The 24,722-nt window shown below is 36.6% G+C and overlaps 1 protein-coding gene and 1 pseudogene across 7 annotated transcripts in view; one reads left to right on the forward strand and one right to left on the reverse strand.

Moving 5' to 3' along the window:
* The window catches only part of NAALADL2 (N-acetylated alpha-linked acidic dipeptidase like 2), a 1,407,963-nt gene that overhangs the window by 757,838 nt on the left and 625,403 nt on the right, over positions 1-24,722 (forward strand). The gene's annotated exons all lie outside the window — the stretch shown is intronic.
* Positions 1,636-3,587, reverse strand: LOC141560296 (mortality factor 4-like protein 1 pseudogene; annotated as a pseudogene).

Genomic DNA, 24,722 nt, shown 5'->3' on the forward strand with positions numbered 1-24,722 from the left:
GGGAACAATCAAAGTGAAAAGAAGTTTGAAGAGCACATTTAGAAATTTTTTCAATATATGTAATGTATTCCTATAGAAAAAGGGATATGAAAGGTAATTTTTGAGACAATAGTAATATATATTTTTTACGTCTCTACAAAGAATCAAACTAAAAAAGTTTTTACCTTTATAGTAGGTAAGGTTTAGGTAGGACGTAAGCTTCTATCTCACAAAAGATGTTCTACAGAGAAACAAGTTGTCACTGATGGCTCCTTCATGCTTAAGAAACTACATTAATCTCAAAAAGATATAAACCCGAGGATAATTGTTACAAACAAGAGTCATTTCTGAAGACCACACTCCATGCTGGATTTAAGATTCAAGCAAGTTTAAAACAACTTGGAGCTTAGGAAGGGGCATAGACTTATGATCTCTAAGTTGAATGCTGCAGAATATTTCTTGAAAAATCCGTGCTAGCTTAAACTGGAAGAAATGTCAGAAATCAGTTAGTTCAATTCTTATCGATAAGGATCTAATATGGCTCCTGAACTCATTGCTTCTCAAGCTATTCCATTCTACTCTTATACAACCTGGTTTTTTTTTTCCCCCAACAAGCTGAATTTAGTTACTCTGAAACTTCCACACATTGTCCCCGTCTCTACTAGAAAATTGCTATCATTCTGCCAGCATGTTCTGCACCCTATCCCTCCCTTAAAATCTAGTCTTCTCTTCTGTTTAAACCATGGGTTCTCAAACTCAGTTATGGCAAATGAGCTGAGGGGCGGAGACAGTGTGAATTTTTGTTTTTACTATAGTCCGGCCCTCCAACAGTCTGAGGGACAGTGAACCGGCCCCCTATTTAAAAAGTTTGAAGACCACTGGTTTAAACATTCCCAATGTCTAAAAGCAACTGATTGGCAACAGAATCTGAAACCCTGCTATGTTACCATTCTTTTGATTGTGCTTTATTAGCTCAGTATCCTTCCTTAGATCAGGACACTAGTATTGAAAGATGGAGAAAAACAGGACTATGAATTCCTTTGTTCTGAAAGCTATATTTCTAACAATACAGACTAAAATGTCATTAGTTCTTAGGATAGCTTCAGCTATCATGTTAACATGGTGAGCTTGCGGTCCCCTCCAAAGCTGTTTTCTTACCTACATGTTACCTGAATAATTCCCCCTTATTTAGTTATTGAACAAAGAACTCTACATCTTTATCTGTTTGATTATAATTTGGCTAATTATTCTAATCCCAAAATCTTTCTAGCCGTGCATCTGTCATTCAGTCAGCTGTGTCTCCTATGCTATAAAATGTTGAAAAGGATTGAGGGTGGCTTCCTGAAGGCATTCTCTTAGAGATCTCCCTCTAGCTACCACATAATAATTGAATTAGTTATGAAAATATGTAAATAAGCATGCCAAACAGTAAAGGAAGGCCTCATGAGAAGTTGAAACAAAAGCTTTGTTTAAACCATGTTTTGTTTTGTTTTGTTTGGCCTTACCAATAAAGATAACTGTCCAAAATGGAAATGTGGTTAGTTTGACTTGACATCCTCTTGATGGGCCCATCTTGTAATTAACACAAACTATTCCATCAATAATCTCTTATTTTACTTCATTAGGAATTAAAAGTGAAATTCGCTGAATTCAGAATTTTGGCCACAAGTCGATGATTTATTTGGTCGGTAACTCATCAAAACCATCTACTGAGGCGGAAAGTAGCTGCCATTTCCATAACTGCAAGGATTACCCCGAGTGAGAAAATCAAGATATCTGAAGATCAAACACTAATCCTAGGAAACAAATATGAGGAAAACAAATAACTATGAAATTGAAAGATTATCTTTTTGAAAATCAGGACCAACACCACCCTATTGTTCTATATAGTTCCTACTTATTTTGAGTATTTTCCCCATGAAAATTAAGGAACCCAAGATTTTTAAGATAATTGTGGAAAGCTCAGCTTTCCCACAAAAGCAGTAACGCAACAATGCATTTCTTTTATTATAGTAAGGGTATCATTAAACTGGAGGTTTAAAAACAAAACCCCAAAATTTCCAACAGTCTGGGCAGAGACACAAATGCCCACGGAATGGCACAGTCAAGTTTCCGTAAGCAGCTGATGATATCGAGTACCAATGAGTACAAATAACCGACTCCTGTCTACCTTCTGGCTCTCTGTGCCGACTGGAGCAGTCTGTCACTTTGGAACCATCCCAATCCGAGTCGCTCTGCCTCCAAACAAGGGGCGCCGCATCCTGCGGTCGCTATCTCGCTATCGCCCTCCTCTGTCCCTCCCTGTGGCGTCTGTCTTGTTCCACGTCCATCAATACTCCCCCTTCCCCCCTCCCATTTCCCCCTCCCCCCTTGCGGCTGCTATCACCCACAGTCGCCACCCACCGGCTGCTGTCATCCCCAGTGGCTGCCGGGATCCCCAGAAGGGGCTGAGCGCGCCCTCCATTCCACCTCCAGCTGGAGCAGCACGGGGCGCCCTAGGCTGCCTTGCGATGGTATTCCGGGGGCGCCACGCCATAGTCTCCGGCGCTGAAGAGGGCAGGCGCGTTGTCGGCCAGGTAGGCCAGGAAGTCGTGCAGGTGGCCCAGCAGCAGGGCCAGGCTTCGCTCATCCAGGGGCGTGTAGGCCAGCATGCCGCCAATGCGCACAAAGAGGCGCAGCAGGTGCGGCGCGCCGTAGATGCGGGACATGGGCACTTGGGGGTGGCGGGCCAGCACCTCTGCGTACTGCGGCCGCTCGAACTTGTACAGCAGCTGCGTGCCCAGCATCACGTTGAAGTACTCCTTGATGCCGGCCAACACCTCGGGCGCCACCAGTGACTTCTCACCCCGGGCGCGCGCGTACTGCTCCAGGATGGCATCCACCGGCACCTGCGCGGGCAATCCGAAGAGCTGGTTCTGCTTGGTGACCAGGTCCCAGTCGTCCACGAGCCACGGCTTCAGCTCCTCAGGGATCTCCACCTTCACCTCCACCCGGTTCCGGGCCGCCTCTTCACTCTCCACCGTGGGGTCCGTGGCGCTCCGCCTGCGGCGAGGCGGCCCTGAAGCTTCTATGGGGCAGCCAACACAGCCGCTGCCCTCCCCGTTGCCTGCCACCTCCTGGGGCTCCTTCCGGGCCCGCCCCCCATTTTTCTGCTGCAGGCCCGGCCCCGGGATCTTGCGCACCCGGAGCCCGCCTCGCGCCTTAGTCCCGGCCTGCTGCTCCTGGTGGGCCCGGAGCAGCTCGCTTTGCCGGACCAGGTTATTCTCCGAATATTCAAGGACTCGGTTCTCGGGCACCCACTCGTCCCAGTTCTTGTTCCAGCCCGTGTAGTGGATCAGGTACATGACCGAGCCGGCCTCCACGTCCGTCTCGGGCTCGGCTGCCACCTCGGCCACCCGCATGCATTTAGCTTCATAGAGCAGAGAGCCGTGCAGGCACAGGAGCCGCTGGCCGGCCTGGAACTGGGCCTTCGGGGCCCCGGGCTGGGATGGGGGCCGACTCTTCCTGGAAACCTTGGGCGACATGGCTACTTCAGCTAGGCCGCAGCTGCTCCCGCTACACAACAGCCCCAGGCCTAGTCAGCTCCCTATCCACTCCCGCCAACGGCTGTGGACAGTGCCGTAACCACGCAGGCGCGTAGAGCTCCTTATTGCCCAGGGACACTCCACTGCGCAGGCCCGAGGAGGAAGGAGAACCAATGGTGGCACAGAATGCAGCCTTCCACCCTTGGCTTGCAGCCACACCCCGGCCATGGAATTGACACTGAGCTTTAGAGCAGGTGCCTCAAAGGCTGGCCAATCACAGTCTGGCCCATCTGGCCAATCATAACCCACCCACATGGGTCTGGCACCAGGAGCAGATTTAAAAGCACCCTGGGCAATAATGAGAGGGTTAGTGCGACAGCACCAGAACTCGGCACAGCCCGCTTCTCCAAACAGTTGGTCCAGGGCGATGTGCATAGGCATCCTATCCTGCCCCTGTGGGGAAGCTCGCTGTGGCCCAGCCAGTGTGGTCATTTGTACCTATATAGGCAAGGGCCCATTACACTATTGCTACAACCTACAGTCACAGCCAAGATCTGTGTGAGAACAGAGACGGAACCCTGGGCACAGGCCTGAGGCTGCCACCTTAGCACTGCCCCTCCCCAGTGTGAGGCCGGGCCAGAGAGGAGCAGGAAGAGGCCTGAGCCAGGGTGGGTGATGAGGGGCAGAGGGAGAAGGATGCCCACTGTCCACATGCTGGGAGTGCGGATACCACAAGTATACAGACCACAGACACCCTCCTAGGTAGCCATGCCTTTCCCACGGGAGGAAACAGTACACAGCCTGAACCGCCCGGGTCTTGTATCTTTCTCAACTAGCAAGTGTGGCTCAAAAGGCGACACAGTGAGCTCGTGGTGTATGTACCCTGGAAATCCTTCAGAACCCTCCACCATCTTTTTGCTTCCTAATGGCCAGAGTGGAAGCTTCTTGGGGGGCAGGGGGTACATTGTTTTTGATGGTATGGCAGGGCCTAGTACAGTATCGGAGCCATTAGCTACCTTGAAGAACTTCCCTCTTTTCAATCCCTGACCATCTTTATTATCACTACCAGCATCATCATAGTAGGTACTTTATAAGTACCTTGTTGATGAACTCCTTATTCCATTGTCCACCATCATCATCCATCATCATCACCATCATCATCATCATAGTAGGTGCTTTATTAGATGCACTACCCTCTTTTCCATCCTCACCATCATTTATTGTTGTCCCCACCACCATCATCACCATTATAAGTGCTTTATTAATACCTATCTACTGAACTATTCTTATTCCATCTTCACCATCATTAAATTATCATCATCATAGTAGGTGCTTTATTAATACCTATTGATTGAACTACTTTCTTATTTCATCTGGATCAGCAGCAGGAGCAGCGGTTGTCACCCAACATCATCCTCAACATCATCTAGCTTCCAAGCACTTTACTAATATTTATTCTCATTTAATTAATTAGCAGGCATACAAGTTAACTCCTATAGTAACAACTGTTACTTCTGGCTTATGAAAAAAAAAAAAAGAGAGAGAGAGAGAGAGAGAGAGAGAGAGAGAGAGAGAGAGAGAGAGAGAGAGAGAGAGAGAGAGAATGAGAGAAGAGAGAGAGAAATAGACTCAGAGAGACAGAGTGAGAAAACAAAGAAAGCAAGGAAAGAAGAGAAGGAAAGAGAAAAGGATTTTCTTATTTCTCATGTGAATTAACTTCTTTTTTTCTATTATATCTTCTGTTTTTCAAACCATATTCAAGGCATGGGTACTCTGTAAAGACTTGTAAAACCTATTTTCATTTGATTGCTGTTGAGTTTTATCAGTTTATTATGACTATTAATATATTTCACATTCAACTTTACATATATATATATATATATATATATATATATATACATATATATATATATATATATATATATATGTTTTAGCGCCTGTCTTCCTGATATATGTTTTTCTTCTTTCTACTGTTAGATAAGCTTCTTAAGGCAGGGACTGACTGTAATAGGCATGTCTCTTATATCTACAGCTGTGGTGCATGTCTACCTTGTAAGCCTCTTTTATGCCAGCCCGCTATTCCTGGAGGTTTGAAGGAATTATATTTGCCTGGCTGGTACTTAAATAAAAAAATACTTGTCACATATTGGTTATATAGTCTGTGTTGTTGAGGAAGAAGGATGATGGGAGTCATTACTCATGACTTTGACCAGGTCACCTTCACCAGTATGAACAAAAGTAGACTGATAGTGTATCTCAGTCAAAACTGAGATAAAACTAACGAATGTTTATAAGAGAGAAAACCAAAAGATTGCCTTGGCTTATTTTACCAAGACTTCTGAACCAATCAGGGAGTGTATTGCCACCTTACAATTCTTACTTGGATATAAATTAGGTAGCTTTATGTAGTTTGTAGAGTGCTACAATTAGAGGTTGGTTGAATTGAACTTGAATGCCAGATATTAGATATTTTATTTGACTTCTCTAATTATCAGCTTCCTTATCTGTATAATGGGAATAATAATAGCATTTTCCTCCGAGGATTGTTGTGAGCTAGAAAAAAAAGAGGAAATAGAATATGTAAGGCATAGTTTAAACTTGAAAGCCTTATAAGGTTGATATTATAGCTTATAATTTATGGGTGTTGGAGCTCCCCTCCCACTTTACTAATCATAAGCCTTCTATACCCTTTCATTTTTCAGAGTTCTTACCCATATTACCCCCTAAAACCTCTATTAAGAATCTATCAACATTCTAGAGCCTTATCCCTCCCACCCCACTCTATCCACCTCCATGCTCCATAGCTTATGGGACTTAGAATGCCAAGCTCACATATTTGCTTTGTGACTGGTTCCTTGGAAAAGCTATTTATTCTTAACTAGAATCTGTCAGAAGTGGCACTTCAATTTTGAAATAAGTATAGTATTATATTTTATATTACATCTTTTAAATAGCATTCTGTAGCATTGTCCCTATTTTATATTTGTATGTTATTGCCTTTTGATTAATTAATCTGTAGTAGATATGAAATTTAGTATCTCTGAGATCTTGAGCAAGTTTCATTTTCTTTATGTGCCTCTAAAATGCAGGGGATTGGACTAGAAGACCTTTAAGAATTTTCTGAGAGCCAAATACTATGGTAATATAATTTTATTGGAAGTAAATGTTCAAGGCTTAATTATATCATTGGAATCTTCCTTACAAATTTCTTGGTGAAACTCTAGAACAATATTTCCCACTTCCATGAAAGTATTTGGAAACGTTACAAGCCCATACTAGCTTTTGACAAATCTACTAAAGATGCTATTAAACCTGCTTTTTATTATTTCAGAAATGTAGCTTGAATCAAGTCCTGGATGACTCCTGTGGATGTGGAAATTGTTTTCTATATCTTTGTCGCATACAGATTGGATTAATGTAATTCTCTGTTTGTACCTTCATCCATATCATCATTGTAGAAATTGCAACACACTTGGGTTGTGGTAATAAGTATGATCCACAGTTCTCATGGGATAGTAAAAAATCTCACCATTGCTGAAGTCTCTCTATTGACTTCTTGTTCTTAACTGACTTGAATTTAAAATTGAGGATTTGTATGTCTGTGAAGACTTAAATAATATGTTCACACAGAATAATTTGTTCAGTTCCAGAGCTAAAACTTAATATCCGTTTTCAATCCTCATGGATAGTAAATCCCTGGTCATTCAGTTCACAGGGCAGGACTCTGGCGACTAAGGTAAATATGACCTCATTTTAGATATTCATTGAAAAATTCCTTCCTCTACTCCCTCCAACTCCCTCCCTTCTTCCCTCTCCCAATAAGCATTACTGGAATTGTTAGTGGATACAAAATTTGAGTTGAGTTTCACACTCTAGTCTTCCCTTTCTGCCTCTTGTGGGTATTACAGATGAGTAATGAAAGAATCAAAACATGTATGATGGGATAGAAGGTTGCTGAAGATAGTTGCCATATTAGCTATCAGATTGTAGGAAAATGGAATCTGACAAAAAATAATCAGTAACCATTTTTGTCTTTTAATGTCTTGGAAATATCAGAAAGAAAATGGGAAAAGGGTAGTTAGCATCATGCACTATACTTAATATTTTATAAATATTATCTTATCTCATTCTTACAACAATTCTGGGATGAAAATGATACTGTTATTCCCATTTTATGGCTAAAGAAATTATGGCAGATGAATGTTAAATACCTTGAGAAAGGATGCATAGATGTCATAAAGGTCACACATATCTTAGGGTCAAATTTGAACTCTTTCTGACTCCAGGCCCCAAATTCTATCTACCATACTGTATAGTAGTTACTGAATTAATGAGGAATATCTCAGTAAATTGTTAGGTTTATGTATTTTTAATCATCCTTGCCCACTTTGATTAGCTTTTTACCAAATTTCTGCAGTATCTCTCTCCATCTGTCAGTGTCAAGTAAAACTTTTGAGTCAGGACAAATTGGCTTCACATTCTTTCTTGGGATCTTAAGCCATGTGACTCTGGACAAGTAATGTATTCAATAATTTAGTCTCAGTTTCTAGTATAAAATAATGCTGATAATTGAGAGCAGCTACCTTGTACAGATGTGTTCTATAAATGCCAATTATTAATTGATGGCCTTTTTTTTATAATCCTAATTCAGATTGTCTCCTTTCACCTAGCTTATTGTAATAATCTCCTAATCAATCTCTCTTCATGTAGTTCCCTCACTTTTAAGTGCATTCACCAAACAAGTGATAAAATAATTTTCTTATGGTATAAGTCTGACTTGTGTCACTCTCATGTTCAAGATGTCCCTAAAATACACATTTCTTAGTATGGAAGACCCTTCACAGTTTGTCTTCTACTCAACTTCTTAGCCCAATTCACATTATTTTCTTTAATAAATGTTATATCCCAGATAAACTGACCTACTTGCCATTGTAGGTTATTACCTTGCCAGGTAATGGTCTCTGAACATTACCTTCCTAATTCATTGCTTTTGTAATTTAGGCTTTGCTTAGGACACCATCACCTTTGCCTCTTCGCATCTCTAGCTTCCTTTGAGCCTCAATATATGATAGCAGCTATGGGAAGCCTTTTCTGATGACCAAGTAGTAAATCTGTGTATACATTTTATTTCCCTTGGTAAAATCTGAGATATCTGTGGATAGATATTTAATTTCTTTCTCCTTTTTACAGCATTAGACATAGTCCTTGCATAGAGTAGACTAGAATTTTTTTTCAATGATCTCGTGAATATTTTCTTTTTTTCAATTAATTTTATAATTATAATTTTTTGACAGTACATATGCATGGGTAAATTTTTTACAAGATTATCCCTTGTATTCATTTTTCCAAATTTTCCCCTCCCTCCCTCTACCCCCTCCCCTAGATGACAGGCAGTCCCATAATAAATGTGTTACATAGATTAGAATTTATTAAAAAATAATTCTTAAATTTAACACTTCCATCCAGTTCTTTTGTATATGTAAGTTCAGAATTTGACTTGTACCAACAAAAGACCTGGATAGAATTTGGCATGAAATGAAAATGATCAAGAATTAATATTACCCCTGTTTAACCTTTATTTTATTCTATATCTCCATGATAAAAATAAATGTAGAATATCAATCAGATGTTTTTCCCCTGAAAAATTGTATAATGGTTTCCTCTCATTGTACTGTGATATCATGTCATGTAGACATAAACTTTTCTTCCAGAAGATAGAAGAGTAACTCAAATCATAGAATAATAACAGGTTCATATTTATGCAACAGTTTGTGGTTTACTTAATTTGTTCTTTATGTAGATTAAAAAAATGAATTGGATTGTAGAGGAGTTTAATAACTAGCTCAGGTGTATACAATTAGCCAGTGACTTCCAAATCCTATGTTGTTTGGGATACTTATTTATGCATATTCCATTTATAATGAATTCCATCATTTGTTTCCTTGTGGATTCTTGGAGAAAATTCATCTTAAACCTTGTCTTTGCCATTAAATCCTGGAAGAAGAAACCTACTAATGTCTTATTAGGGGTGAGTTTTGCTAGTATGGCAAAAAAAAACATTTTTAAACTGAAGTGACATATAATTGTATACCATCTACTTTGTGCTACTAATGCATCACTTGCCTATCGGAATAACATTGTATCTCTTCTTTAAATTGTTTTCCTCCCAATCTTACAAAATGGAATCACTTATTTCCATAGTAGCAGGATATACTTTATTAGAGAGGGAAATCGTAACACATTTTAGTTCATAAAATTTTGTTTCCTTTTTTATTAGTAATATTAAATGTGAGAGTTTCTATCCCCTTAACTTTGAATGCAGTCATAGACATGTCCATCATCAGCTAGCAAAGTAGTCATTTGAACCTGAACAGATTCAACCTGTCATTAGTGGAAGCCATTCCCTCTTTATGTAACAGGATTAATATGGTGTGGTACTTACAATCTCGGACTCTAAAAAACCACTTGCATCTGCTTTTTATTCAAGGAATCTTGGAAGGGAGCCAGGTTTGTGTAGCGCCCGAGCCCATTGCTTACGTATTTGACAGTAACATCTGGCGGCACAGATGCTGAATTCTAGAGAGCCATAATTATTTTGAGAGGAGGAAGACAGTGTCTCACACAGTTATTATCATGCTTCTACCGCAGGTACTAGAAAGAGCGGATCATTTTTGCTTTCCTGACAGCATATGTTTTCACAACTTTAGAGATGAGATTTCTTGATGATGTACAACATGAAGATTAAGAATCATTATATGTTTTTAAGCAAGAGATAGGTTAAAAAGAGCATCAGGGTTGTGAATGAAAATGTTTTGTTGTCCAAATGCCAGTTCAAAAGCTATTGAGTGTGATGCCAAAGTATGCAGGATAGCCTATTACGAGGAAAAGCTGATGACAACAATGTCTCTTGATTCCACACTATGTCCTGGAGCCACTCATAAATAAGACTGTCAGATTTTGTACCAATGAAAAGAGTTTACTGTAGGTTTGTTTATCTCTGCTGTGAAGATTTTCTCTTTCCCATCCCTCTCTCAGACAGATTATTACTTGAGAGAAGATGACAGGCACCTCCAAGTTTAAGAGGGAATATTGTATGTGCTCAGAATGCACCTAAAGTATTAATGGGCATGTTTTCCTTTTGCAACCTTTCTACCTTAGCATGTAGATAAAAACTCTGATTTGTAGGTTGCTAGAGTAGCAACATAGCTGGATCACCAACTGCAATTTCCCATTATTAACAATTCACAAAGGACCAAGAATAGATTACTTTAAGGAAGAATAAGGATGAGTAGGGTGTACTGTTCATGTATTATAGTCTTTCCTATCGCAGCTTGATGACACTATGCTTTTAAAAATTGTGGTCAGCAGGTCTTGAGATGAAGGTTCTGTATAGAGAATAACTTGTGATAATTTTCAGATGAAGAAATTAAAACCATTACTAGTCATATGAAAAAATACTCTAAATCACTATTGATAAGACAAATCTGAGATACCACTCTATACCTCTCAAGTTGGCTAAGGTAACAGTTAAAGGTAATGATAAATGTTGTGGGAGATATGGGAAAACTGGAACACTAATATATTGCTGGTGGAGTTGTAAACGGATCCAACCATTCTGGAAAGTAATATGGAACTATACCCCAAAGGGGATATTTCACTTTTTTATTGATGTTTGCATTTTCTTTTCTTTTTTCTTGTTTTTATCATTTTTATTTGATTTTTTCTTGTGCAGTATGATAATTGTGGAAATATGTATAGAAGAATTGCACATGTTTAATTTATATTGGATTAGTCATTATCTAGGTGAGGGGTAGGAGGAAGGAAGGGAAATTTTTTTGGAATGCAATGTTAAAAAATTTTATGTATATGTTTTCAAAAAAAAGCTTTAATTAAAAAAACTCAAAAAATAAGAATTATTGCTTCAATATTGGTTATAGTCTGCAGTGAGAGCCATCTGACCTCTCTCCATCTACCATTTTATCTCAGAGACAAGTCTGGGGAAGGTTTGTATCTGTTAGAGTTGAAGAGAAGAGCACTCATTGAATACTCTTTGAAGGCTCCCACATGCTTATGCATCCTCTGGTTATGGTAGACAACTGGGCCACATTGATAGTTGGTTGTATTTCTAATTCTGCTTGGGGATGTAATAACCAAAGCACTTAAAGGAAGAGACTGAGCAGGTATAATTTCAGCAGCCTCGCTATTAACAAATTTGCAGTATACAGAAATTATATAAAGGAAGGGGAGGAGAGGAAGAAACATTAAATGCTTACTATGTGCTTAGAAGTACTATTACTATGCACTATACTGAGCATTTTACAGGTATTATCTCATTTCACCTCATAACAACCAATTGAGGCAGATGCTATTATTGTCCTTATTTTTACATGTGAGGAAACTGAGGCAGAAAGGGATTAAGTGGTTTGTTCCAGGTCTAGACAGCTAGTGTTTGATGCCAGACTTGAATTTGGATTTTCCTGACAACTCTTTTGTACCACATTGCTGGGAAGATAGAGGGAAATAGGGCATATCTAGAACGTGGGAACAACTATGAATATGTGGAAATTTGAGACTATTTGCCCATTATACCTGCATTTGCTTCCATCAGGCTACTGTCCTCTCAAAAAGGTGACTGGGAACACGAGTGGACTGAGTGAATTGTCCTAAATTGCCTTCACCACAGTATACCTCGTACCCAGTTTCCTTTTTCTATCACTGCCCTCCAGGGCCTTTAAGACTCTGGCTGCTGAGTGGAGAACAGCTCTGGAAGGGAGCATTCTCATGATGTTTTCCAATTTCACTTAGTCTTTATAAAATTCACAAGTCCAATTGCTGTGGCCTCATGAGGAAAAGACAGGGGGGGGGGCAAAAAATAGACAGGGGTTGATTGACTTGTGCTAAGTTTCTGCCTCTTATTACCTTGGACAGCCATTTAACTTCTCTCAGCTTCAGGTTCTTCATCTCTAAAGTGATTTGAAATAGTTTCTCTGGGCCCCTTCAAACTTCTAATGTTTTTATTATCTTATATGCATCTTCATTTTATATTTAATAGTTGTTGGTTTCATTTTAGCAATATTTAAATTCTTTTAGTAAAATACTAAAACAAATTATAGATTTAAAATAAGGTACATAATTTATAAAACTAATTTTCAGATATTTTACTTACCTAAAATTCCTTACATAAATATTTTTACTACTACATTGAAAATAATATAAAATTTTCTTGCATGTATAAACATACTTATGGCTAAAATAAAAGATTGTGGAACTGTGACTAATCTGCCCTCCAGGTATGTTATATTTCATTCTTTCCTCAGGGATTTTTGGTGTGCTTGGGGTTTTTTTTTTAGGGGAAGCCTCTCATTTCTTCCTTGGTTCGATTTCCTAATTTTAAGGGGTTCAAAAACCCAATTTGGTTTAATTATTTGACTTAAAATGAGCATTTGCTCCTTCATAGCATTGATCTGACCAAGTTCCAAGCCCAAAACTCTTCTAGGCTTGTGGCTTCCTGAGTTTCTGGCTATTGGATTGATTGCAGTGTTTGGTGTCTAATTCTGAGACTCTAAGTTTGACGGAGCTTAAGTTTTGGTCCAGGGCTCTGCTCCCTGCCCCTGGACCTGAAAATGACAAACAAAACAGATAGAACCTTAAATTTCAAGGTGCCTCAGGGCCTGAGAGAAGGGGAAGGTAGTTTTACTCTTGACTCAATGACTAAATGATAGTACTCCGTGAATGAATGAGTCATCTACTCCCTGTACATCTTTGGAGAGATTGAGACAGAAATAGAGACTATCCTAGACTGGTACTTTTAAAGATACAAGCAGTTCTGACTCTGTAGCCAATGGAAAAAGGATATTTCTCCAACCTCTTGATTCCTACAACACACACACCTACGCACGTATATATACGTTCTTATGTGCACTATGTGTATGACATAATCTGTGATTGATTATTTAATTCACACTTTTTATGTTAATGAGATATTAATATTTTCCTCTGGTTTTGAAGGGTAAGGAAAGAAACACTAGAGTACAAAATAATAAATTGTCAGATAATCATAATATTTGAAGTGAATTTAAAATGTCAGTAGCTAAAATAATTTTGGCTAAATTAATGTATCATATTTAAAGAGTTTGTCACATAGTGAGTTGGCATGGTGGATAGAATGTCATGACTCAAGTAAGGAAGACTCATCTTTCTGAGTTCAAATCTTGCCTCAGGCACTTACTAGCAATGTGATCCTGGGAAAGTCACTTTTCCCTGTTTGTCTCAGTTTGCTCATCTGTAAAATGAAATGGAGAAGAAAATAGTAAGCTGTTCCAGTATCTTTGCCAAGATGGAATCATGAAGAGTTGAACATGACTGAAACAACTGAACAACAACTTAAAGAGTTCTGTAAACTATTTCAGAAAATCTTAGAATGTCTGTATTTTAAAATGATATCTTATTTTTCCAAATACACGCAAAGATAGTTTTCAGCATTCACCTTTCTAAAATATTATATTTCAAATTTTTCTTCTTCTTCTCCTCTGCCCCTCTCTCAGAGACAACAAGCAATCTGATATAGGTTAAACATGTGCAATTCTTCTAAATATATTTCCATACTGAATATGATTTTAGACTATACACAGATAGCTTTTTCAAGAATTGATAAAGTTTTTATTGAGTGTGTAGACAGAATTATTCTGTTTGACAATACTTCATTTTTAATCACTGAATGATCTCTGAGATGCACATTAACTCTGAATTTCAATTTGTCTATAATATTTATTTAATTTGGTTGAAGTTGGGCCAATAATATTTATTCTATTGATTTCATTGTGATGTTGATACTAAGGAAGCTAAAGTTATAGTTCTTGTAAATTATTAAAACAAGTTTGAAAGCAGTGCTTAGTGTTTGTGTCTGCTACTCCCCAACCCCTTTCATTTCTTCATAGCCTTTGTGCTTTGTTAATTTAGTGAACTTCATTAAGCTTATTCCTTCTTTTGACTGTTGACTCTTCCCTTTCTATGTTGTTGATCCTTCTTTCCCCCAAAAAAATCTGTTACAAATAAGAATAACATGGAATTTATATTTAATACATTGTCAAAACTATCTCTTGCATTCTGTCTGCTTCTGCCTTTCTGTTTCCCTGTCTTTCTCATTCTATGCCATCCTGCTGTTTTTCCATTTTCAGAATTTTCTCTAACTTATACCAATTTCTCCAAGCATAAATTTCATTCTTCACTTAAAGATGTCGTTAAAAGACCAACATCAGAAATTATTTGCTATGCTCTTATTGTATCTAGATATTGTTCTAAGCACTAGAGACACAAATAACAACAATATTACTGTGCCTACCCTCAGGATGCTTAAAATCTATACACATAAAGGGGAGCTGGAAAAAGGAGGACAGGAAGATGGAAGAAAAGTGGAAAGGGGAGAGGAGGGAAGGTGTGAACATTTCCTTGTAATGTTGCCTCCCTGAATACCAAAACATGAGCCTCCACTGAAAATGTACAAGGAATTCTGCTTAATCAAGTTTGCATCCCCCAAAATCAGAACAGAGAAGTCACATGAAGAATAGATTAAAGCCAAATATTTATATTTGAGTGTGTGTATGCATATTTGATTTTGTTTTTTCAAGGCAATTGGGGATAAGAGACTTCCTAGGGTCACACAGGTAGGAAGTTCAGTGTCTGAGACCAGGTTTGAACTCAGATCCTCCTGACTCCAGAGAGTACTCTACCCTCTGCACCATCTAATTGCCTCCTAGATATTTGTATTTTCTTATGTTTTGATTTTCATTTTTAGCATCCTGGGCTTGTAGAATTTCAAACTTAACTGGGTGATTCTAGGTCAAATAAAGTGCAGGTCCTTGGAAAGTAGGATATAGAGACTTTGATTACCTTTATAACTATTCTGAGAGTCAACATCCTGAAGTAATGAGATTAATGACTTCACAGTAGTTTAAAACCAAGATCACATTTTAATATAAATGGTTCTTATGCTAAATTAACATGCCCCATTACCCATGTCCTTTAATTGAAAAATTAGAGACAAGTTAAATGCTGGGGGAGAATCTCATGGTATTCTATATTTAGTAAATAGCATATCGAATCATAGCATTTTAGAGCTGGAAGAAACTTTTGAGATCAATTTTTTCTAAACTCTTCATTTTATAAAAGAAAAAAAAAACTTAAGTATAGAGAAGTTAGGAAGCCTTCCAAGGGGATACAGGAAAATAAGGTGGCAGATTTAAGACAAGAATCCAGATGTCCTGATTCTAAGATCATTTCATCCTAAAATCCAGTTTTGCAGATAGAATGGTCAGAAGTCTTCTGTATACATTTTTGCATAGAATTGTGATTCATGAATTTGGGCCTCTCCATGTGGCTTTCAGTTCCAAAGCAGTGGAGCAGACATTTTTACACTTAATCTGGCTATAAGGTATGAAAAAGGCAAAATTAGTATTCAGGACAATAGAGTCAAAATGCTTTCTGCAACTGTTTATTTACATTCCCAAACTTGTTCAATAATACATAGTCCACTAACTACTAAAGAGACTATTGTGGCCAACTATTAGAATCGATGCTGTCATGCTCAAGCCATTTTCTAAATAAGAAGAATAAGGGACATTTCCTATCAAATCCATTCCCATGTAATTCCTCATATAAACTACAAAAGCAAAAATCCTCCTTAAATTAGGCTTTGAATATTCCATGCTTAGTCGGTTTAAATCACCTGGCATCCTTAAATCATTCATATACTCAACTTTTTCACCCCCTTTTAAACCTGTATGGCTAGGAATTAGAAATGCAAAGAAAAGAAAGGACTGTCCCTGTCCTTAGGAAACTTTCATTAGTATAGTGGGTATGAAGATATGTCTGACTGACAGCCATAGAAACAAATACTTTTAGTTATATACTACTCAAGCATGATCTCGTAATAAATTTCCAACTCAAATGCTGTATAATTACATAATATAAGTCTTTAGTAGATTGATTGATATGGAGCTAGATAAGTAAATTAACCTGTCTTTGTTATTATATTGGCTAAACTTGCCCATAAACAATTAATATTTCAACAGTTGTTTAGATCTGTCTTTATTTGTGTGAAGAATGTTTTTAAATTGTGTTCATATAGTCTCTAGGTTTCTCTTGGCAGGGAGGCTCACTAATATTTTATGTTGTTTGCAGGTACTTTAAATGAGATTCCTTAATAATTTCTTGAAATATGAGGTCTAGGCTCCTTTTTTTGATCATGGATTTTGGGTAGCCCAGTAATTCTTAAATTATCCCTTCTTAATTATTTTTCCAAGTCAATTGTTTTACATTTTCTTCTATTTTTTTTCATTCTGTTAACTTTGATTATTTCTAAATGTAATGTGGAGTTGTTGCCTTCTACTTACACAATTCTAATTTTTAAGGAATTTTTTTCAATGAGGTTTTATACCTCTTTTTTCCATTTGACCAATTTTAATTTTTAAGGAATTGTTTCCACTTAGAAGTTGCATAAAGATCAGATATTTTAGTTCAGTTTTTAAGTTTAATACATGAATATATGTATATATATATATATATATATATATTTAATGTTTAAATTTTATTATACATTATATATTTCTATTTAATTTGTTAAATATTTGCTAATCACATTTTAGCCTGTGGCTAGCTGGCTTTGTTGAACTTCTCTGGATTCTGCATGCTTTATTTTATTCTTATAAAATTATTTGTCAGGTTCAGTGATATGTATCTGTGTAGCTTGATTTTTTTTTCCTTAATGTAGTCAAAAAATGTATTTTCTAAATCACTCAGCATGTCCCATCTTGCATGCTATCTTGAGCTATAACTGGTTGTTTACACAAACCCTGGGTGAGTAATGTGAGAGGCAGCCATTCTCACATATGGAAAAGAATCCATTGAATTATGAATGCACAGGTGGCCTTTGCCTGAGAAACCACATGGATTGTACGTACTTGTTCCTCCCAAAATTGTTTGTAGCTTTCATTTTCAGTGATTCAGAAATTTGAACGTAAATCAAATTCCGATATCAGTTTCTTAATAAGAAGCTTCTGTTTTATCAGAGTATATATAAAGTCCCAAATCCAAAAATATGCATTTTCTAAAAACAAATGGAATGTTTAAAGTAATAGTGTGTCATACTACATGCAGTGACATTCTAGACCTATCCCCAAGCATGTGTGTGTTTACACACACACACACACACACACACACACACATATATATATATACATATATATATGCATACTTACACATATACCTTCCAACATAAATTTACACACACATATGTGTATATATATATGTATATATATGCATACCTACACATATACCTTCCAATATAAATTTACACACACACATATGTGTATATATATGTATATATGCATATACATATATATACATACTTACACATATACCTTCCAATATAAAGTTACACACACATATGTATATATATATATACATACCTACACATATACCTTCCAATATAAATTTAAAATAATAATAAAATTAAATTAAGTGATGATCATTATTAGTAATATTTAAGCCATATTTACATTGTTTTATATTTTCCAAAACATTTTGTTCAGACTACCATAGCACACCTCGTATTCAGATACCATAGATATTTAACACTCACTATATATAGGATACTGTAGGGATTCCAAAATGGACAGAATCTCTAACTTTTAGTAATTTACAATATAGTTGTTGACATTGAAATAATGCTTTAGGGTTAGCTTCCAGCCATATTTACTGCCAAGTCCAATGTCATTCCTCTTACGTTATTTATCTAGATTTCCAGCAAAATATCTTTTGAGGGAAAACAAGTCTATTTTCATTAATTAGATGCTAGTCTATGCCTTACAAACAATTAACATTCTTTAGGAGAGTAAATGTGTGTGTGTACACAGGGTAGAATTAATTACAGAAAGAGGACTGGATCGAAGTTAGGAAACAAGACAGAGATAAATGATTATTTTTTGTACAGGAGAAATATTAGAAGTGTTGATTGATTGATAATTTAGAAGCTGGTAGAATAATGTAAATAATCTGCAAGGGCTGGCTGTATTGTGATAGATCCAAGTTTGTAGGTTGAACAACAATCTTCTAATTATTTTAGTGCTAAGTTATCAGCCTAATGTGCTTTGGGGAAAAAAAAGTAACATAATACTATGTATCATTAGGTTTTAAAGAGTCTAATAAATAAATCTCTGGAGTCATTATATACTGTTTTTCTTTTTATTTCTTTACTGTTTGATTTTCATCAAAATTTATGACATACTCATCCATTATAAAAACTCAATATTTCTGGCAATTGGTTGTTATTGTTCACTTGTCTTAGTCACACCTAATCCTTTTTGGCCCCATTTGGGGTCTTGTTGGCTAAGTTACTGGAGTGATTTCCTTCTTCAGCTCATTTTACAGTTGAAGAAACTGAGGCATACAGGATTAAGTAACTTGTCCAGGATCACACAGTTAGGAAGTAGCTGAAGCTGGATTTGAACTAAGGACTTCTTGACTTTAGACTCTATTTAATCCATGCAGTCTTCTAGCTGCCCCTAAGGCAAACAGAGGCTGGTGATTTATCTAAGATCACACAATAAGTAAGTGTCTAAGGCTGGATTCAAGATTTGAACTCATGCCTTCCCAACTGCTGACCAGTACTTTGTCCACTGAGCTATCTAATTGCCTCTTTCTCCCAAATAGGTAATAATGCCCAGCATGCCCTTCTCCCTTATCTTTTCCTATTCAAGCTAAACATCTACAATTTTTTCAACTCATTTTTACATGGCAGTTTTAAGTTTCATTATACTGCTAAATTTCCTCTATATATGTTTAGCAATACCTCTTTTTTTAGCAGCTTAAACTGAACATAACATTCCAGAAGTGCTAGAACAATGAAGTTTAGATAAGGAATGTAACTATACCCTCCACTCTCTCATCCCTATACCTTTGCTCCATTGTACATTGCTCCATTGATGGTATAATTTTATACCTCATAAGGTACATTTTTATTTTTATTTTTTTAAGGTACACTTCATTTTCTTGGACTTGCATGAAAAAATTACCTAAACAATGTACCTCCAAAATAGCTGAATATGGTCACACAAGGATGGCCCTACCATTGGTGTTCCATGCTTAGTTATCCTCAAAAGTACAAAATAGATAAACCAATCTGCAAAACACAAAGAAAATATCCGACAGCTCTCTAACATTATATCTGCAATCATTTTTCAAAATTGTTTTTTCCTGTTTATACATTATATTAATTTTTTAAATACACAGTTCTTCATGAACTATATTGGAAGAGAAAAATCAAAACAAAAGGGAACAACCCTGAGAGAAAAAAACAAAAAACATAAATGAACATAGCATATTTTGATTTACATTCACTCTTCATAGTTCTCTTTCTGGATGCAGAGAGCATTTTCTATCAAAGTTTATTGGGATTGCCTTGGATCACTGAACCACTGAGAAGAACCAAGACTTCCATAGTTGATCATAGCACATTCTTGCTATTATTTTGTACATTTATCCACCACTCTATTTCTTAGCCAATACTAGATAGTTTTGATGGTTGCTGCTTTATAAAATATAGTTTTAGGTCAGGTATTGCTAGTCCACCATCCTTTGTAGTTTTTATTTTTGCTTTCATTAATTCCCTTGATATCCTTGACCTTTTTTTTTCTAGATGCATTTTGTTATTTTTTCTAGCTCTACAAAGTAATTTTTGGCAGTTTGCTTGGTAATCTGCAATCATTTATTAGAAGGTTTGAGAGTCATCAGGATAGAGATGGAAATTAAATCCATGGGAGTTGATGGAATCACCAAGTAAAATAATAAAGAGGGAGAGGAGAAGAGGGCCCAGGATATTTCAAACCTGAACGGACACCTATAGGTAGAAAGTGTGATCTGGAGAAAGATCTAGCAAAGAAGACAGAGAAGTGATTAGATAAAAACAAGGAAAATCAGGAGAGAGTGGTATCTCAAACTGAGAGAAAAGAGATTATCAAGGGGAACAGAGTGATCAAATGTTAAAGGCTTCAGAGAAGTCAAGAAAAATGAGGACTGAGACAATGCCATTGCATTTGACAATTAAGAGATCATCAGTAACTTTGGAGAAAAGAGTTTCAGAGGAACTATATGGTCATAAGTCATTGTATGGGGTTAAGAAAAGAGAGAGGGGACAGTAAATGGCATCACCTATTGAAGATGGTTTTGGGAAGAGTTTAGTTACAAAGGATGGAAGAGATATAGGAGGATGATTAGGGATGGGAGGATCAAGTGAGCATTTTTTTTCAGGATGGGGGAGACATGAGCATATTTATAAATGGTAGGAAATGATCTTGTAGAGGGGGAAAATTGAAAACAAAAAGAATGAGAGTGACAAGAGGGGCCCATCTATTGAAGGAGAGAGAATAGAAGGAAACCACTTGAACAAGTAGAGAGATTAGTCTTGGTAAGGAAGAAGGGCACTTCATCATGTGTGACAGAAATCATGGAGAAGAGTAGTTTTTGTAAGGGCTTACAGCAAGGTGAAAGCTGTGGGAATAGAGAGCAGTGATTGTAAGTAATAAAACAGAGTAGAGATATGAAAAGAAGAGGGATAAAATTTAATTCAATATGACATAAATTGAGCCAGGTTGAAAGTGTTTTACTTAGATTTTTAAAAAATCACATTGTTAAGCAGATATTCAATGGGAAATCTTAGGAAAGTGAGGACCAGAGGTCAGGGGGCATAGAGACATGTTTATATCTTCCCCGGTTGAGGACAGATGACATTAGTGAATACATTTTTAAAATAATGCGTATTTTTAAGTACAACTAATTAAGACTAAGTTTTCCTACTTATCTCCATTACCCACAGCAACAGAAAACAAAAATCTCCTATCTTCTCAACCCCAATTTACTCCAGTTTTTATGTTTTGCTAAATAGCTTGATGGATATTTTTGTTATCTATCATAGCTGCTCAATTAGATCACTATCATCTGTTGTGCAGGAATTATATATTAAAAGATGGGATGGAAATGTTTACTTCCTAACTCTGTTCTATGTAGGGGTGATTTACAAACATAGCCTTTGGAATTGTTTTTGTCATAACTCTATTTTATATTCATTATTTTTGAAATATGAATACAAACTTCACATCTTAGTACTTCTTCATAAATAACACCTAATTATTGTATAGGCTACCTGAATCGTTATTCAGAAACTTGGCTGTTGTTCATTTCCTGGAGCATGATCTCATTTCCCATATTTCCTCCTTCCTCTTTTTCCACTTCCAAACATTCAGCCCTTATTTCTTTTATTTCTACTTTACAACTCTTTGCATACTGGTTCTCGTGCTTCCCTTGTCATTTTCCACACCTTCAGTTTGGACGTCTCCCAGAGTAGATCATTACACAGGCTTTGCCAGACTTTGATGATAGCTATTCTGTCAAATGTTGGCTCTTTTATTGTTTTGTTACAAGTTACATAGGTATAGATATCTGGAGACACATATTTGTTAACTTCCTGAGTTGGCATGTAGTTGCAAGTGGTGGTTTATATACCATTTAGCATCATTTTCAAATCTCTTGTTGAGAATTTTTCTTAGCATTTTGATGATATAAAGGAGTTCTGCACATTTTATTCCCTTATGTCAAACTTTTAGCACCTTTCTGTTCCACTATACAGAACACTATACATTTTACCTGGCTGACAACTCAATTCCATTTAGATTTCATGCTGGGTAAATCGCTTTTTGTTTAAAAAAAATTGATATACTGTGTCATTTATATGATCATCTTAAGTTAATTTTCTAATTTGTGTTTCTTCTCAAAATAAGCATATAATAGGTTAAAACACAATTGGAATACCCTCTACTTTTAATTTTTAAAACTATTTTTTATTTCAATGAGCTGTATCCCTGAATACATGAAGAATATAAATGGATTTGTGGGAACACTTGTTTAAATTTCAGAGTAGAAAGAAATTTTACTTGTTCTGTTTTGTTTACACATTTATTTTCATGAATTTGCCTAAAAGACATGGCCTTGAAGATGCTGTAATTGCAATTTAAAATTTTTATTTTCTGAATGGCATGGTATAACATAAATCATTTGGAAGTTAAGGGATCTAGGCTCTATTCTCAGCTCTTTTATTTTTGTGATGTTTACCAAGTTATTTAAACTCTCAGGGCCTCAGTTTCTTCATGTGTTGAATGAAGAAATTCTAGATAATTTTGATGGATTTCTAGAATTTCTCTGATTTTTAAAGTTAATGTAATAATAATAATACCTTGTTTTTTTTCTGACTTCTCTTTGTAATATGAAGATAATAATAGATTCTCAAAGGCTATATCAGTAACCTAAGCCTAAGAAGGTTCTACCGATTCTTGTCTGTATATTCCTACAATTCTTTCAGAGGATTCACCCCGACAACTCAAGAGCCTCCATTAGGTCTTTTAACAATTAATGAATATTTGGTAAGCACTCAGGTTGACCATCAGTTGCTGTCTTACTGTGTACATTATCAGCCCATCATTCTTCCTGTATTGATTTATTTGATACTTTCTTATGAATAAGTTATCCTTAGGTCTATATTGCAATCCCACTTATACCCAACATGCATGTCTCTATTGATGTTTGGATCTACTCAAAGTGTTCTTTTTAGGTATACCATGATTCACAACCATAAGGCCCTACTAAGAGAATAGTGTTAAAATTATGGGGTCATAAAGTCATAATTCTTTTCTTGTAAGGGGTGAATTAGCCTTCAGGAATCTAGAGAAGTGATGATACATCACTACAAAATGCTGGTGTTGAACTTCAACTTTTTCCAAGACTTTATTACATCCACTGTTAAGAAATATTAAGGTAAAAATAGGTACAACCTGTTAAGTTTCTTTTCATCGCAGGATTTTTGTGATGTGAGGCTAACATGTTAGACCTAATAAATTGGCTAGAATGTTTCTTCCTTATAACTTCCTTATAACTCCTTGCTTGATATTGTACATAACATTTATACCACCAAAATATATTGTAAACCAACTCTGTGTGAAGATAGAGTGAGAAATGAATGGCAGGACTTGAATTACAAAGATATATGGAATATTACCTAAAGAAATCAGTGATTTTCATCCCAGCTTCTCATGACTTAAAAGGATAACTCCTATTGCTCATCATAAATGACTACGTCACAGATTTGAAAAGAATATGTAAGGTCATCTAATTAAACTATCTTAAAGATAGGAAAATTGAAGCACAGGGAAGGGAAATTGGCAAATCTAGGAAGAATTAACAGTAGAAATGGTAATTAATGGTAGTAGAAATCATCATCATCATCATCATCATCATCATCATCAACAACAACATCATGTGGCTTTTGTGTAGAGAGGATCAGATCTCCCTCTCTAGCCAGAATTAGAAAAGAGTTATACTTAATTAGTCTGGAGTCCTTGATTGATACAGAATATGTAAGGAAACATTTATTCACCACTACCATATGCCAGACACTGTGCTCAGAGCTGGGGATATAAATAAGAAAAAGAAAGGTGGCCTCTGCCCTCAGGGAGTTTTTAACTAATGTGGAAAGATAACATACAAAAGTACTGGGGAGGGGGGGGGAAGGAGGATGGTGATTATCAGTTGCCTTAAGGAATATGATAAGATTTTGTGAAATGAAAATTGATTTTGATTCACTAAAATAAATTTGTGATATTGGTGCTAGAAATTGAAAAGGTATTTTTAGAAGGCAAAGGATGTAATTATTTTAATTGACATATATAGCATATTAGTATTTGCAAAGCATTTATCTTTACTTGCTTTTGTCGCCATTTTTTTTTCTCCAGCTGATTTTATAAATGTGGAAACTGAAGCAAGCAGGGTGAAGTGTCTTATTCAGGGTCTCATAGCTACTAAATCCATGAGACCACATTTGAATTCGGGAAGATGAGTCCTCCTGATTCTGGGCCTTGTGCTCTGTGCACCATGGCAGTAACTCTTAACAGTTTATCATGCACCTATTTTCTCAAATTGTCTCTAGTACATTTTTTCTAATTGATGTGATATAGTATCACAGATTTTCTTTAATCTGCATTTCTCTAATCAATATTGATTCAGAGCATTTTTTTCTTTTTAACATTTCTTTTAACTCTTCAGAAAACTGCCTATTCACATCCTTTGACCATTTGTTAGTTGGAATGGCTCTTATTTTTGTGGATGATCTATTTATTT

Source organism: Sminthopsis crassicaudata, chromosome 3 (assembly GCF_048593235.1).
Source record: "Sminthopsis crassicaudata isolate SCR6 chromosome 3, ASM4859323v1, whole genome shotgun sequence".
In the NCBI taxonomy this organism is placed as follows: Eukaryota; Metazoa; Chordata; class Mammalia; order Dasyuromorphia; family Dasyuridae; genus Sminthopsis; species Sminthopsis crassicaudata.